Here is an 18,050-nt window from a genome sequence, read left to right as displayed (position 1 = left end):
CCCAGCCTCTTATTTAACTTTTGTACTTGAGAAATGTCAAAAAGGTATTTTATTCCATGAACCTCTGTGGATGCCCATTTGTCTCAAACCAAAATCAACACTAGGTATTAGTGAAGAAACAGAAAAAAAGATCAATGGAACAGACCAAAGCACCCAGAAACAATCCCACAATTATACAGAAACTTGACCTAAGGGCAGTATCTCAATAACTGGGAAAAGAATAAACTATGACTAGGAAAAAAAAATTGGATCCATACCTCACACTATGTATAAAAATAATCTCTAGGTGGATTAAATACTTAATTGTAAAAGGCAAAATTTTAGGACAAATATAGAATAATATTTTTCTGACTCTGAAGTAAGAGTGAATTTCCTAAATAAGACATTGAAAACACTGAGAAATTCGATATTATTAAAATTAGAAATTTCAGTTCACCAGGAGACACCAATAAAGAGATTTAAAACACAAATTATAAACTTGGAAAAGATATTTGAAACTCATAATACTGGCAAAGGGTCTAGAACTATAAAGAACTATAATCCAGTAAGAAAAAGACTGACAAATCAATAGAAAAGTGGGCAAAAGACATAAACAGACGTTTCACGTTTCCAGAAGAGGAAACACTAATGGCTAATAAATATAGAAAAATATGCTCAACCTCATTAGGAAATCAGGGAAATGCAAATTGAAAGCAAAATATCATTTTACACCCACAAAATTGGCAAAACTAAGTGTGGGTGAAGATGTGGCTTAACGGAAACTCATATGCTGCTAGTGGGCGTATCAACTGGAACTTAATCACGTAGAAAACTGTTGGGCATCATTGTATGAAGCTGAACACATGTGAAAGCCAGGATGCGGCAATTTCACTTCTGGAGAAACTCCTGCCCTGTGTACCAGGAGACACGTACAAACGTGTTCATAGCCGTCATTAGCTACGTGACCGTGGGTAAGTGTCTTCCTATGCCTGTTTCCTCATCTGTAAAATGAAGACTGCAGTGCCGACTCGGGGTTGTTGTGAGGATTCATCTATATAAAAGCTCAGAGTAAGCTCTCTGTGAACTAGGTATTATTTGTGTCATGTTCACCAGAACCCAATAATACACTGTCAGAAGCGTAGACAAACTGGTATATTCATATAACCAAGTGCTATCCAGCAGTGAAACTGAATGAACTAAGTTTACACTTTAACAGGTATTAATCCCAAAACACAACACTGCGTGAAAAAAGAAGTTCTAGAAGACTACATACAGTATGATACTGCATCAAAACCAAGCAAAAATAAACTACTAACTTTTAGGGACACACATCCAGGGAAATCTGTAAAGAGCATGAGGATGAAACATAAAATGGGGTTGGGATATGTGAAGGGTTCAAAGAAGGCACAGAGAATGAGGGGGAGCAGCAGGATGTGACTAGAAAGGCAAACGAAGGCTGGACTATGCAGTAGGGACCTTTATGTTATGATGGGAACACAGTGAAGAATAAACAAGTGGACGATATAAAATGATCTGTGCAAGATCACTCTACTGCTATGCAAATAATGGACCACGGAAAGGACGGTGAAAACAGGAAGACCAGTTCGGAAGGGGTTCAGGTAAAACAGGAAGAAGGTCTGATCTGTGTAGTACCATAGCAGTGCAGGTGGCAAAAGGGTAGTGGAATTCAGGAACATTCTGGTAGAACTGATAGAACTTGCTGATAAATTGAATGCAGGGTGTGGGGAAAAAGCAAGTTTGAAGACATTCTGGGTTCTTGGCTTGAGCAACTGAGTGGATGGGTGGTGGTACTATTGACTGAAATGCAGAAGTTCGGGGTGAATCGGGCAGAAAAATCAGGTCATTATCAAGGTTGAGACAGCTTACGTATCTAAAATGGAAATTAAAGTAGGCAGCGGGGCCATGAGTCTTGAGCTCTAGGGAACGATTATCTAGAGATACAGATGGAGGAGTCATGGCATAAAGATGGCATTTGAAGCAATGGAAGTGGTTGAGCTCTTACAGAGGAAAGTTCAGACAAAAGAGAAAAAAGGCCAAGGATGGAACCCAGGGCATTCCAATGCTTAGAAGTCTGGCAGAGGAGAAAGGTCCAGCAAAGGAGACTGAGAAGCTGCCAGTGAGGAAGGGAAAGGATGTGCCCCCACAAATCTGAGGAGAAAGTTCTTGAGAAGATGTATCAAGTGCTGCTGAGAAGTAGAATAAGCTAAGGTCAGAAAACCAATCATTGGATTTGGGAAAATGGACAATACTGTTAACCACAATACTAGGGATTTCAGTGTTGCAGTGTACCGTGTTTCCCCGAAAATCAGAGCTAGCCGGACAATCAGCTCTAATGCGTCTTTTGGAGCAAAAATTAAAATAAAACGTGGTGTTATGTTATGTTATGTTATGTTACGTTATACCTGGTCTTGTAGTAAAGTAAGACCAGGTCTTATATTAATTTTTGCTCCAAAAGATGCATTAGAGCTGATTGTCCAGCTAGGTCTTATTTTCGGGGCAACACGGTAATAAAAAGAAAAGTCTGACTGAAGTATTTTTTCTCCTTAGAAATGTAAGCAGTTGCAGATAAAGGTGAGGACAGAGAATAACATTTCAAGCTGGAAAAAAAGTACCATGTGGTACAGAGAAGGAACTTGGTCTCCATGTTGACTAGCGTGAGGCTAGCAATTCCCATTTTCTACAATTTGGCGGCTTGTTAAGATGTTGGGACCAAATGGTCTTATCTAAGGTCCCCTGTGGTTCTCAGCGTTCCTGGGGAAGAGAAATTAAGTTTTATATGAGAATGTAGGGAAGAGAGGTGACTGGGGACCTCAATGGAATAAGTCAACAAAATATAAAAGATTGTAGCTCTGATGTCACTCTAGACTTATATACAAGAAACTTGATACAGCATACAAGTAGCGTTTCAATTATGTCCTACCATCATTATCCCAGGGTTGTACTATTTTTGAAACCACACAGGTGAGGAATTGATCTATGATACATCTCCTCTGCAATGAGACTTGACTGATAAACTGAATAACACACAGGAAGGCATCTTTACTCTGCACAATTCAAAAGCAGCACAGTAACAGCAAGAGGCTAAAAGCGAAGCTCTGCTCTTGCTTGCAGGTACGGAGGCGTTACAGTCCCCCAGATGCGGGCGCTTCCCACGAACCGCAGGGCCAGGAAGGAAACACCACACGGCGTCTCAGCTCCCCTGCCTGTCGTACTTGCCTTTTCTTTCCTTTAGTCCCTGGTCTCCCAACATCCAGCCCCTGGCAGATTCTTAGAATGTTTAAACAAACAAAACAAGAAAATTGCATCATCTGGATTCAAGACGTTTTTCTCTACAAAGACAATTAACATTTTTTAAGTCGGTCACATTGGGGGCTGAAACAGCTTGTCATTTTACCTTTAAAGGACACATTTTTTTTTAAAGTATTGTATAACCATCTGGCTTTTTTTTTTTTTAAAGCTAATTCCATCTTTCTCTGATCTCCCTACCCATCCCACCTCAAAGCAGGACCCACATTTTGCTTCCAGAAACAAATAGCTGCTCTCAGGGGTGGGTCATAGGATAATCCTTAGGCATTCTTGACAAAACGTCACAGAGAGGAACTAGCATTATCTTACTGTTTGAGACCACACGGCTTCAAAGAAGAAGATACTCCAGGTCATGTCACAGCTATCTATTCAAAGACCTTCCAGCTTGAAAAGAAGGCTGGGATACGAATGAACATCTTTAAAGTCCACTTACTGGGACCACAACACATGAAGCACAAATTTTAGACGAAAGAGCTAAAAAAATATTTCATTTTAGATCATAAATGTTAGAGACAATAAACTAAAAAATAAAATAAAATAAGCCTGGTTTCAAAGTAATTATAAATGCTGTGTGGGACTGAGACAGTGGGATAAGAAGAGCAAGCATCAGGTCAGACGGACTCTACCAGTAACTATTTTCAAAGGAAGAGCTGCAATCATTTTTTGGTATTAATACAAAATAAAACCTGTATCATTTTTAGTATAGTTTTTAAGTTATTCTCTAATGGAAAATTTAATGGATATGCTTATAAATTCACCTGATACAGATACTCTCTCTGTCTCTCCATCTCTCAACTTTTCTAAGGGCTCCAAATAAAAAGGGTCATTTCATTTTGCCTTTTGCGATTATTTCTATCTAAAATGATATATTTGCCCCCACCCCAAATTGATTGCCTATAAAATTTTAAGATTCCTTACTTGGCTTTATACAATAGATGCATAAGTCTTGGAAAATATGTTTTTGTGACTCTGCACAATGTAACTTTCCCACTGACTACCTCAAATATACTTTATTTCCATCTCTGACTGTACTAATTTCTGAGGGCTGCCGTAACAAATTACCACACACTTGGGACTTAGAAAACAAAAGAAATCTATTCTCTCCTAGTTCTGTTCACTACAAATCTAAAATCAAGTTGTCACCAGGGCTGCATTCCATCTGAAGTCTCTAGGAGAGAACCCTTCCTTGCCTCTTATACTTCTGATGGCGGCTGGCAGTCCCTGGCATTCCTTGGCTTTTATACACCTCACCCCAATCTTTGCCTGTCTTCACATAACCTTCTCTCTTGTGTCTCTCCACTGTTTCTGTGTGTCTCAAATCTCCCTCTTCTTTTCTCTTATAAGGACATCAGTCATTGGACTTAGGGTCTATCCTACATTCAGGCTGATCTCATCTCGAGAGCCTTAATTTAATCACATCTGCAAAGACCCTGTTTCACATTCACAGGTAGGGGGTTAGGACTTAGACACATCTTTTCAGGGGGCCACTATTCAACCCACTACATGGATTAATATCCATCTAGTTGGGCCCCTAAAATAAAGTGTGTTTGCCTCTCATGACACTTGTCATATTCTTCCTAGACTCCAACTTGACTTGGGAAAAGCTTATTATTTATAGAAAGTCAACAGTGAATCCCTGATACTGTGAATGCTCACTTCCTAATTTATTTTTAAATCCAAATAAGGATTTTTCTGTGCGAAGAAAACACAGCCAATTGAATCTCTACTTTCTTATCTGGCTGAGATCCCAAGTGGGAATTTATTCATTGTCCCAATGGAATTAGACTAAAGGATTTTTTCATTATTGCTGTTTACCCACACTACACCACTCCTATTTTCTACTTGAGTTTAAAACCATGTATTTATTGCATTTTCCCCCCAATTGCCCAGGAAGAAATTATTTTCCAATAGTGAGAACTAAGATTCCACCTACAGTAGTTCCCCCTTGTCTACAGGGAGGGGAAAGGGGGGGAAGTCCCAAGACCGCCTGCGGATACCTGAAACCACAGGTAGTACCAAACCCTATATATACTGTTTTTCCTATACATGCATACCTGTGATAGTTTAATTTATAAATTAGGCACAATGAGAGATTAACAACTAATAATAAAGCAATTATAACAATATACTATAATAAAAGTTATGCGAAGGTGGTCTCTCTAAAAATATCTTACTGTACTGTACTTGCCCTTCTTTTTGTGATGATGTGAGGTGACAAAATACCGTATTAAGTCAAGAACTTTCATCTTTTCACCTACAGGAAGCATTTAATGGCTTCTCTTTGGCATATCCGAATTGGCAGCATCACCACTCTCGTGTTTGGGACCATTATTAAGTAAAATAAGTGTGACGTGAACACAAGTCACTGCGATAGGGTGACAGCATCTAAGTGAGACAGATACTAAGTGGCTAATGGGCACGTAGTATCCACAGTGCGGATATGTTGGACATCAGTGATGGATGGAGCAGGATGGCGTGAAATTTAAAATGTATTAATTTACTTCTGGAATTTTCCATTTAATATTTTCAGACCATAGTTGACTGCAAACTGAAACCGTGGGTAAGGGGGGACCACCGTAATCGAGTTACTACCTCTTGAAAAGTCGTACCTACTTTAGTTCCCTTTGTCCACTGTCCTGCCCTTCCCTAAGCTGTCCTTTCCCCTAGGTCGCGCGCGCGTACATTTATTCTCTAGGAGTCTGGATTCTCTAGGCCTGCTCCCCCACCATTAATCCTACTTGTTTGTATTCTCTATTTCAGAGGCTGCCGGGATTCTATACACAAACAGAGAAGACTAACAGCAGCAGACACAGCACGTACTCTGCCTTGCACTATTCTAAATGCCTCACCTATATGAACTTACTTCATCCTCATTCTATGAACATTTTACAACTGAGCAAATTGAGAGAAATTCAGAGAGATTAGTAAATGGTGGGACGAGGATGTGAACCCTAGCAGGTAGGCTCCGGAGTCCACGCTCCTGACCACCATGCAAGACGGCTGCTGAGGTAAGGCGCCAACATGCTAACTAACACTTCCGTAGCGCTGAGCTTACAGGTGGGTTTTTAAAAATGCTTTTCTGCATATCCCACATGATCTTACAATGACCACATATTACTTTTGTAACCAGAAAAAGAGTCTTTTAAGTATAAAAGAGTATCAATTTGTGAAGGTACAACATAATAATAGCAAGCATATAACACTATGAGCCAGGCATTACAATATGTGATTTACATAGGCTAATTTAATCCTCAAAACAATGACAATCTTCATTTAATAGATGAGAAAACAGAGGCCCAGAGAGGTTACATAGCCTGCCCCCGGTCATACAGCTAGTGGGTGGCAGCCAGGACCATCTAGCTTGAGTCTGTGTTTCTAACTAGGTTACTCGGCCTAAATTAGATGTAAAACTTCACTGCTAAACTCCAGTCTCACTCCCTGCCAGAGTGTACTAATGTCAAGAAAATAGGTGTTTCACATCCTGACATCCAAATCAGATAAAAAGACAATTAAAAACTCTTCCCTAGACTCTAAATCTGTGTCTACTGCTCCCCACTATTTCAGGTCATCCTAAATACCACCTCCTGTCCTGATTTCCTGCCACAGGCTGAGATTTTTCCCTTGTCCGAGGCCCACCCTGCTTCTACCACTTATAGCACTCATCACGTTCCTCCTTGAATTACAGTCGCCTCATAGTAAATGTGTCTGAAGGACAGGGACTCTTATCTTAGCACTTGAATCCTTCCAAGTCCTAGCACAGTGGTTTGAAAGAAAACAGGAAACAGTTTGTTTAATTAAACTGTAATTTTTACCATTCAATGTAAATATATTTAAAGGGAAGATTTTAAGAGAAGAACAAAAACTCTGCTTCACCCCACTAAGCATAGAAAAACCCAAGTGTTTTCATTCTAACAGACTTCTTAATTGGACATTACTAGACCAGATTAGAGGGCATTTAAATTACCCCTTTCTAAACAGTGTCACAAACGGAATATTTTCTCCTTTTGCCACTGGATGAGCTGGGCATGTTGCCAAGTCTTTTTCTAATTAGGTCCTGTGGTTAATTTCTTAATCTGTTAGCATTTCTTTGCATCCTGTAAAATGTAAAGAGAGTTGGACCTTTTCCATTGTTTTTGTGAAAGTGGGGGTAATTCCTATGCCAGCCTCATAGGGGTAGACTCATCACTGAAATGCCATCCTTTACCTATCAGATTAGCAAACACCACCACCGCCCCCTAAAAGAAAAAGAAAGAAAAACCTGTAACATGGTGGGCAAGGCTGTTGGGGAAATGAGCACTCATACATTGCTTGTGGGAACCTAAGTTGGTACACCCCTACAGAGAACAATTTGGTAACTTCTACCCACCTTGCAAATATATACAGTCTTTGACTCAGCAGTTTTACTCTAGGAATTTATTCTACAAATGTACTTTGTTTCTAATAGCAGTAGACTGGAAAACCTAAAATATCCATCAACAGGAACTAGTTAAATAAATTATGGTACATCCATAGGATGGACAACTATGCAGTTGTAAAAACAAAAGAAGTCCCAATCAGAATACCAATGACATTTTCCACAGAACTAGAACAAATAACCCCAAAATTTATATGGAATCACAAAAGACCTTGAATAGCGAAAGCAATCTTGAAAAAGAAAAAAAGTTGGAGGTCTTGTGCTCCCTGATTTCAAACTATACTACAAAGCTATAGTAATCAAAATAGTATGGTACGGGCACAAAAAATAGACACACCGATCAATGGAACAAAACAGAGAGCCCAGAAGTAAACCCATGCTTAGTATGGTTAATTAATCTATGACACAGTAGGCAAGAATATGCAATGGGGAAAAGACAGTCTCTTCAATAAATGATGTTGGGAAAACTGAACAGCTCCATGCAAAAGAAGCAACTGGAGGGGGCGGCCAGATGGCTCAGTTGGTTAGAGCATGAGCTCTTAATAACAAGATTGCCAGTTCAATTCCTGCATGGGATGGTGGGCTGCGCCCCCTGCAACTAAGATTGAAAACGGCAATGGTGACTGGACTTGGAGCTGAGCTGCGCCCTCCACAACTAGATTGAAGGGCGACGTAGAGCTGATGGGCCCTGGAGAAACATACTGTTCCCCAATATTCCCCAATTAAAAAAAAAAGAAAAGAAAAAATCTTTTATATAGAAAAAAATCTGTATAATTAAAAAAAGAGCAACTGGACCACTTTCTTATACAATACACAAAAATAAACTAAAACTAGATTAAAGACTTAAATGTAAGACCAGAAAACATCAAACTTCTAGAAGAAAACATAGGCAGTAAACTTTTTGATATTAGCCTAAGTAATACCTCTTTGGATATGTCTACACAGGCAAAGACAACAAAAGCAAAAATAAACAAATGGGATTACATCAGACTAAAAAGCTTTTTGCACAGCGAAGAAAGCCATCAACAAAACCAAAAGTCAACCCACTAAATGGGAGAAGATACATCCAATAAGGGGTGAATATCCAAAATATATACATACTCATACAACTCACCACCAACAAAACAAACAATACAATTTAAAAATGTGTAGAGGACCTGAACAAACATTTTTCCAAAGAAGACATATGGATGGCCAACAGACACATGGAAAGATGCTCAACATCACTAATCATCAGGGAAATGCAAATCAAAACCACAATGACCTATCGCTTCACACCTGCTAGACTGGCTGTTATTAAAAACATAACAAATAAGTGTTGGCGAGGATATGGAAAAAAGGGAACCTTTGTGCAGTGTTGGTGGGATTGCAAACTGGTGCAGCCACTATGAAAAACAATATAGAGGTTCCTCAAAAAATAAAAATAGAATTACCACATGATCCAATTCAACTTCTGGGTATCTATCTGAAGAAAACAAGAACACTGATCTGAAAAGGTATATGCACCCCTATGTTCATTTCAGCATTATTTACAATAACCAAGATATGGAAGCAACCTAAGTGTCCATCAAAAGGTGAATGGATAAAGAAGATGTGGCATGTATATACAATGGAAAATTACCCAGCCATAAAAAGAATGAAATCTTGTCATGTACAAAAACATGGATGGACCTAGAGGGTATTATGCTAAATGAAATAAGTCAAACAGAGAAGGACAAATACTGTATGATTTTGCTTATAGCGTGGAATCTAAAAAACAACACAAGAACAAACAAAACAGAAACAGACTCACAGATTTAGAGAACAAACTGATGGTTGCCAGAGGCGGAGGGGAGCGGGGAGATGCGTGAAAAAGGTAAAGGGGAATAAGAAGTACAAACTTCGAGTTATAAAATAAATAAGTCATGGGGATGTAACGAAAAGCATAGGGAATATAGTCAACAGTATCATAATAACTTTGTATGGTGATATGGTTAGTAGACGGATTATGGTGATTAGTTGGTAAGGGATATAAATGTTGAATAACTATGTCGTATACCTGAAACTCGTATAAAATGGTATCTCAACTATGTTTTAAAAAAATAAATTAAAAAAAACAAAGCTCTTTTTGTACTGAAATGAAAAGATCTCCAAGATCAACTGTTAAATGAAAAGGGTACAGATCAGTATACAGCATGTCGGCATTTACGTTAAGCAGGAGGAAAATTAAAATGTACATTCATGTTTGCTAGTATATTCATACAGCAATTCTGAGAGAATTAACCAACTATCAGCGGTCACCAGAATGGGGCAGGGATGAGAGCTGGGAAATGCACAGGGATGGGAATTGTAGAAATCTTACAATGACAGCTGTACAGTAGGCTCATATACCAAATGGTCCGGATTAGGAAGACGAAGACTCTAAGAACGAAATTTCTGGATAAAAAGGGGAACTCCATGCAATAAATAGTATAAATGAGAGGTGATAAAAACTTGAGAATATCATAAAGGCATATTATTCTGTCAACAAGAACGAAACAAAAGCAATGAGAAATCCTGAGGTTAAACCCAAAAAGCCATAAAAGAAATGATGTAAATACTATGAGGCAAGGTAAAATATGATTTTAAATAACTGATAAAATTTATGAAAATTTATGAAAAAATTTAGGATCTTTATCCCAGGATCACTCTCCTTTGAATAAAAAAATGTAATCTTAGTACTGCAAATACTTAGATTTGTGTGGGGACAGTCACAATGTTTATATAATAATAAGCGTATTGTTTTTCAACTTTTGGATGGGAGGAGAAAAACTAAAGGTAATGGCATTAGTGGACCCAGAAATAAAAGTATAATTAGAACATTTAAAGTTACAAAAGTTAGCAACAACACCAAATAAATTGAAAATACAGTTTTCCAATACAGAGGGAAGAGGAAGGAAGAAAATAAAGGGTTTCGCATTAAATTCTCACCTTTCACATCAGAACGTCAACAGATCTTTTACAATTCAACAAAAAGAGGTAAAAACAAATATGGAGTCATGTCTCATGGGAGGAGCCCTGCCTAGCTCACGGGGTGATTCTTGGTTGGTTTAAGCCAAGGATGTTAGCATTATTCCAAGTGGATATACTCTAAGAACAAAAAGAACGACAAAGACATCTCAACCTGTATCAAGTAACAACAGCTAGTAACAACATGGTATTATTTAAAAACTACTATATATAATGTAGGATAAAGAAAATAAGTAATTCTATTAATGTTCCTTATTTTTTCAGCATAAAAGAAATGCAAGTAAAAGCCAAATAAGTTAAAAACCCTGAGAACTTTAATTGAAATCATCACTATGAAATCATGATTTTTTTTAAAGAAAGAAAAGAAACGTTCCTTAGTTCTGACCACTGAAAAGGATGAGCAGCCATGACCATCTCAGTGGCAATAAGCATCCCTATTGGCAGTAACCAATAACCGAGACTGTGGTCTCTCAATTCCATTTCTCATTAAAGGGAAAGTAACTGATTCTAAGTCTGGGGCAGGAAATGTAAAAGATGAACGTAGAAAACCTTGTCATATCAGAAAGCAAGGAAAATATCAAAGACTACTAGGTTATATCAAAATGACAAAGAAGGGGCCAGCCAGGTGGCTCGAGCACAATGCTCCTACTGCCAAGGTCGCCGGTTCGATTCCCACATGGGCCAGTGAGCTGCACCTTCTAGAGCTAAGACTGTGAACAACAGCTCTCCCTGGAACTGGACTGCTGTGAGCAGCCGGAGGTTGGCGTGAGCTGCTGCAGGCTGCTGTGAACGGCTGACCCACGACCAGCGACCGACGGCTTTAAAGAGACCACAGTGATCAAAGATGTAACAATTAAAGAGACCACAGTGACCAAAAATGTGACAAAAGAATAACGATGGCAACAGACTGAAAAACAAATATATGAAAATTCATGAATTAATCACACACACACACTGAAGGTAGCTGGGGAACTAACTAACTCACCATTCTGAAAACAGGGAAACAAAGGGAAAGAGTGAAGCCCTTTGTCATCGATAGCCCGGTAGCTCACTCTCCTTGTGGTCAGACAATGGGTGGCAACTCCTGTCACCACATCCTCAGCATCCATCACACGCCAACATCCAGGGACAGAAAATAAGGACTCTCTCAGGTCTCTCTGTTTTTAAAGTTTACTTGGATCAAAATAATAGGTGGACATTATTTAAAAGACCAGATGGTACTACAAGGCTTAGTCAATAAAAGTTTCCTTCTTCATCCCTCTTCACTTCCCCGCTGGCAGGACTGGAGGAGAGGTAGTACCCTGAGAGGGTGGGATGGGAATCTGGGTGCTAACTCTTCTACATTTCAGACTTTAACGAATACTGTTATCAGGCCCAATGTATATCCAGAAGTACCTAAAACTTATCCCAGAACATTGCCTGCTTGTAGCTGAAAACCAGCTTGCTTCTCATAAGTGTCCTCCTCAAATACTTAGTAGACCAAGGAAAGTTGAAACCTAAGTTACATATGCACCTATTTTTCAAAATGTTTTGAGTAAAATTCTGACTCACTGTTATATCCTCTCCCTTTCTCTTCATCTTCATAGGTTTATGCCTTTTTCATTTAAACCAAATTCCTTTACTGTCATTTTAGTGGGGTTAGCGAAAGAGCAAATATAATCCATCACATTTCTTTGTCTTCTCTAAAAGTCCTTCCTAGCTGAGACTTCTGCTCATCTGTTACTGGCCAGAGCTGGTTAATAGAGGAGGGGAAGCAAAATCATCAAGATGAAACAAAATTACCAGAATGTGAGATAGGACCAGTCTTCCTAGGACATGACCACAAAGAGACCTGAACAAAACAGAGGTTCTAAAAAAGAAAATAAGCAACCTAAACTGTAATCATCTAGTTTAAACAGCATTCTTTAAACAGCAAAAAGGTGGTGTGTGTTTTTGTGTGTGTGTGTGTGGTTTTTTTTTAAGATTTTATTGGGGAAGGGGAACAGGACTCTATTGGGGAACAGTGTGTACTTCCAGGCCTTTTTTCCAAGTCAAGTTGTTGTCCTTTCAGTCTTAGTTGTGGAGGGCGCAGCTCAGCTCCAGGTCCAGTTGCCGTTTTCTAGTTGCGGGGGGCACAGCCCACCATCCCTTGGAGGAGTCGAACCGGCAACCTTGTGGTTGAGAGGACGCGCTCCAACCAACTGAGCCATCCGGGAGGCAGCTCAGCTCAAGGTGCCGTGTTCAATCTTAGTTGCAGGGGGCGGAGCCCACCATCCCTTGCAGGACTCAAGGAGTTGAACCGGCAACCTTGTGGTTGAGAGCCCACTGGCCCATGTGGGAATCGAACCGGCAGCCTTCGGAGTTAGGAGCATGGAGCTCTAACCGCCTGAGCCACCGGGCCGGCCCTGTTTTTTTTTAAAAAGAACAACTTTATTGGGGGAAACAGTTTATACACAATAAACATAAAACTCACATACAATATACCAATGTGATCACGATAAAGGACATTTTTAGGTGTTTTTAGACCATCCCTAAAAGTTCCTTGTGCCTCTTTACAATCAATTCCCGCTCCACTCCAAGCCCCAGGCAACTGCTGATCTGCCTCTTGTCACATATGTACATTGGTTTGCATCTTCTAGATTTTTAAATAAATAGAATCATACAATATGTATACTTTTGTTTCTGGTTTCTTTTACATAACATAGCATAATGTTTTTTAGGATTCATCCATTTTGTGGTGCATGTCATTTCCTTTTTATTGCTGAGTAGTATTTCATTGGATTGGTAGCCCACAATTTGTTTATTCATTCCCCTGCTGATGGACACATAGGTTGTTTCTGGTCTTTGGCTATGATGAATGAAGCTGCTATGGACACTCAGGAGTCTTCGTGCCCACCTTGGTTTGCCTTTCTCTGGGGTAAATACCTGAGCATGGAATTGCTGGGTTCTAAAGTATATGTTTAGCAAGAAAAGAAACTGCCAACTGTTTTCCAAGCTAGCTGTACCACTTCACATTCTCAACTGGAGTATGAAAGAAAGTTCAACTTGTTCACATATTTGCCAACACTTGGTATTATCAGTCTTTTACATTTTAGCTCTGCTAGTGGGTGTACAATGGTAGTTCATTATGGTTTTAAATTGTTTTTCCCTGATGATTAATACTGAAAGAATCTTTTCATGTAACTCCTGGCCATTAGTATGTTATCCTGTAAAATATTCATTCACATATTTTTGCCCTTTTTAAAAAATGGGTAACCATCTTTTTACTGAATTGTAAGAATTCTTTACAGTCCCCGTCAGATATGTATATTACATACACTTTCTCCCAGACTGTGGCTTGCCTTTTCCTTTCCTTAATAGTGTTTTCAAAGAGCAACATTTTAAATTCTGATAAAGTCCAAGTTAGCATTTATTTATTTTTATGGTTTGTGCTTTTTGTGTCCTATTTAGGAAATCTTTTTATACCCAAAGTTCACAAATATTTTCTCTTATGGCTTCTTCCAAAAGCTTTATAGTTTTAACTCTTACTTTTAGGCTTCTGATTAATTTTGAGTTGTGTGTGTGTTAAAATATAAGGGCAAGTGTTCATTTTCTTCCATACAGATATTCATGCACCTTAGATATTGTCTCTACATCTTTTGTTGAAAAGACTTTCCTTTTCCCATTGAATTGCCTTGACACTGTTTCTGAAAATTGACTGTTTATACATGTGTAGGTCCATATGTGTGTGGGTCTATTTTTGGATTCTCTATTCTGTCTCATCTATCTATAGTCTATTCTTTTGCCAGTATTATAGCTTTATGGTACCGCAAAGTAAATAAGTTCTCCCACTTAGTTGTTCTTTTAAAGACTGGCTTTGCCTATTCTGTCTTGCATTTCTACACACATTTTAGAATTTGCTTGTCAATTTCTACAACAAAAATAAAACAAAAATTTTTATTGAGATTGTATTGACTCTATAGATCGGTTTGTAGAAAATTAATATTTTAAGTGATATTTTCAATTCTTGAGCCCATTTAGGTCTCTTTCATTTCTCTCAGAAATGTTTTAGAGTTTTTAGTAGATTTTGCACACATTTTGTTAAATTTATCCTTAAGTATTTCATGTATTTGGATGATAAGATAAATGAAACTATACTTTTTTCATTTTCAAATTATTTGTTGCTAGTGTATAAATACAAATGATTTGGTTTTGAGTAGACTGACCTTGTGTCCTATAACTTTGCAAAACTCAGTTATTAGTCCTAGTAGCTTTTCTGTAATTTCTTTATGAATTTTTACATGTGATCATTTCATCTGCAAATAACTAACAATTTATTTATCTTTTACAAATCTCAGGTTTTTTTGCTTCTTTTTCATGCCTTATTGTCTGACTACAACTTCCGGTATCATGTTGAATAGATGTGATTAAAGTAGACATCCATGCTTTGCTACCAATACCAGGAATAAAGCATTGAGACGGTCATATGGCTTTTTGTCCTTTCTTCTGTTAATATGGTGAGTTACACTGATTTTGGGGTGTCTAACCAACCTTGCATTAATGGCATGAACCCTACTTGGTCACAATGTATTATCATCTTGTATATGATTGATATTATGTTCAATATAATAAAACAGTAAATCCATCTGAGCCTGGAGTTTCCTTTGTGAAATGGTTTTTAATTATAAATTCAATTTGTTGGGCAAAAGGCTACTCACTATTCAAATTTCTATTTCTGTTTGTGTCTGCTTTGGTCATTTGTCTTTCAAGAAATTTGCTCCTTTCACTTTAATCAGCCATTTATCAACATAAAATTGTTCATAATTGTCTCATATTACCCTTCTAATGTCTGAAGGATCTGCAGTGTGCCCCCTCTTTTTCTTGATCACCCTAATTAGAGATTTATTAATTTTATTTACCTTTTCTAATAATCAACTTTTGGTTCAAATGATTTTTTCTGTTTGTATTCTCTTTCAATGATTTGTTTGAATCTTTTATCCTTCTTTCTACTTATTTTGGGTTTAATTTTATTTTTCTAGTATTCTAAGGTTAAAAGTCTATGTAATTAATTTGAGATATTTGTTCTTTTCTAACATAAATAGTTAAACCTGTAAATTTCCCTTAAGCAAAGCATCCCACAAATTTTGGTATTTTTCATTATTATCCAGTTCAAAATATTTTCTAATATTCCTTGTGATTTCTTTTTTGATCCCTAGGTTGTTTAAAAATGAGTTAATTTGCAGATGTTTGGAGCTTTGCTAGATGTCTTCATAATTTATGATTTCTAATTTAATTCTTTTGGGGTCAGGCAATATACTCCATGACAGGTATCACTCTTGCCCAGTATATGGTGAACATCTCGGTTTACGTTTCATATGCATGTGAAAATAGAATGTATTCTGTACAGTGTTCTATAAAGGACAATTAGGTTAAGCTAATTATAATGTCATTCAGATCTTTTATGTCCTTACTGATTTTTGTTTAGTTTTTCAATCACTTATCAAGAAAAGACTGCTAAAATCTCCAATTATGATTGTGGATTTGTCTACATTTCCCTTTAATTACATCAGTTTTTTTTCCTTCAGTATTTTGAAGCTCTGTTATTATGGGTTATACGTACACAGTAAAGATTTTTGTATCTCCTTCTTCATCTCTAGTAATAGTCCTTGTCTTGAAGTCTATTTTGTTTGATGTTAACATACCCAATTCAGCGTTTTTAATGCTTACTGTTCACATATATTTTTTTCCATCCTTTTATTCTCAATCTAAATGTGTCTTTGTATTGCCAGCCTGTGCCTTATAAGCAGGTAGAATGTTAAGACCTTTCCAACAGTGTCTACTTACCCCGCCCCATCTTAGTGCTGCTGCTGCTATTGTGCTGCATCTCTATGCACATTACAGCCTTGTGCTGGGCTATTTATTTTAGTCATGTCTTTTAAAGAAATTAGAGAAGAAACATTGTCTTCCATTTACCCACATATTTATTATTTTTAGTGCTCTTCGTTTCTTTCTCTAGATCTGGTGTAATTTTTGTTCATTCTAAAAACTTCCTTTAGTGTAAATCTGCTGGCGATAAATTTTCTCAGCTTTTGTTTATTTGGAAATGTCTTTATACTTCATTTTTGAATGGGAGTTTCTCTGGATATTGAATTCTTGGTTGATAATTTTTTTCTTTCAATATTCACTGTTCCAGTGTCTTCTGGCCTCCACTGTTTCTGATAAGTTAGTCATATTTGTATATTGATCATTTGTATGTAACTTGTCATTTTTCTCTATTTGCTTTTAAAGATTCTCTTTTATGTTTTGTTTCAGCAGTTTACCTGTGATGTGCCTACAAGTGCTTTTCTTTGTGTTTATTCTGCTTAAGAGTCCGCTGAACGTCCTGGATCTGTAAATTAATGTTTTCTACCAAATTTGGGAAGTTTGGGGTTTTTCATTTCTTCAAATATTGCTTTCTGCCTATTTTTCTCCTCTGCTTCTGGGACTTCAATTACAACGTATGGGGCTACTTCATATTGTCCTACAAGTCTCTGAGGCATTGTTCACTTTTCAATCTTTTCTTTCCTCTTCTTTGAATTGGGTAATTTCTATTGTTCTGTTTTTAAGTGCAGATTCTTTTATCTGTTATTTCAAAACTGCTGTTGAACACACCTACCATGTTTCCCTGAAAATAAGACCTAACCGGACCATCAGCTCTAATGCGTCTTTTGGAGGAAAAATGAATATAAGACCCGGTCTTACTTCACTATAAGACCAGGTCTTATATAATAAATATAATATAATGTAATATAACATACTGGATCTTATATTAATTTTTGCTCCAAAAGATGCATTACAGCTGATGGTCTGGCTAGGTCTTCTTTTTGGGGAAACACAGTAGTGAATTTTTATTTTAGTTACTGTTTTATTTTAGCCCTAAATCTTCCATTTCTTTATAGTTTCTATTTCATTATTGCAATTTCTCTATCTGTTCATTTTTTCCTTTTAATTTTTCTGATATTTTCTTATACTTCTTTGATCATATGTATATAGCTGCTTTGAAGTCTTTGTCTTCAAAATCCAATATCTGTACCCACTTTGACAGTTTCTATGATTGCCTTTCTTCCTAAATATGAGTTGTACTTTTCTGTTTCTTTACCTCTAGTAATTGCACATCTAGTAATTGCAGGTTGAAAACTAGACATTGTAGATAAGATGTAGCAACTGTGGATTCTGTTGTGTCCTGAGGATTATTGTTTTATTCTAGTAGGCAGTTCACTTGCCTAGTGCAAACCATAAATTTGTCACTCCTGTGGTATGCAGCAGCTGATAAATCTGCTCAGTTCTTACAGCTTCTAGCTACTGCTTTTTTAGCCTGGCTCACTGGGCTCTTCCCAGCGCCTGC

General features: G+C 37.5%; 1 protein-coding gene across 3 annotated transcripts in view; it reads right to left on the bottom strand.

Moving 5' to 3' along the window:
• PACS1 (phosphofurin acidic cluster sorting protein 1) overlaps window positions 1–18,050 on the bottom strand; it is a 115,163-nt gene that overhangs the window by 36,332 nt on the left and 60,781 nt on the right. The window lies entirely within an intron of this gene.

This window comes from Rhinolophus sinicus, chromosome 14 (genome assembly GCF_057876585.1).
Source record: "Rhinolophus sinicus isolate RSI-liver-muscle chromosome 14, RSI-T2T, whole genome shotgun sequence".
Classification (NCBI taxonomy): Eukaryota; Metazoa; Chordata; class Mammalia; order Chiroptera; family Rhinolophidae; genus Rhinolophus; species Rhinolophus sinicus.
The sequence above is the reverse complement of the archived record's forward strand: the minus strand, read 5'-3'. Positions and strand labels throughout refer to the sequence as shown.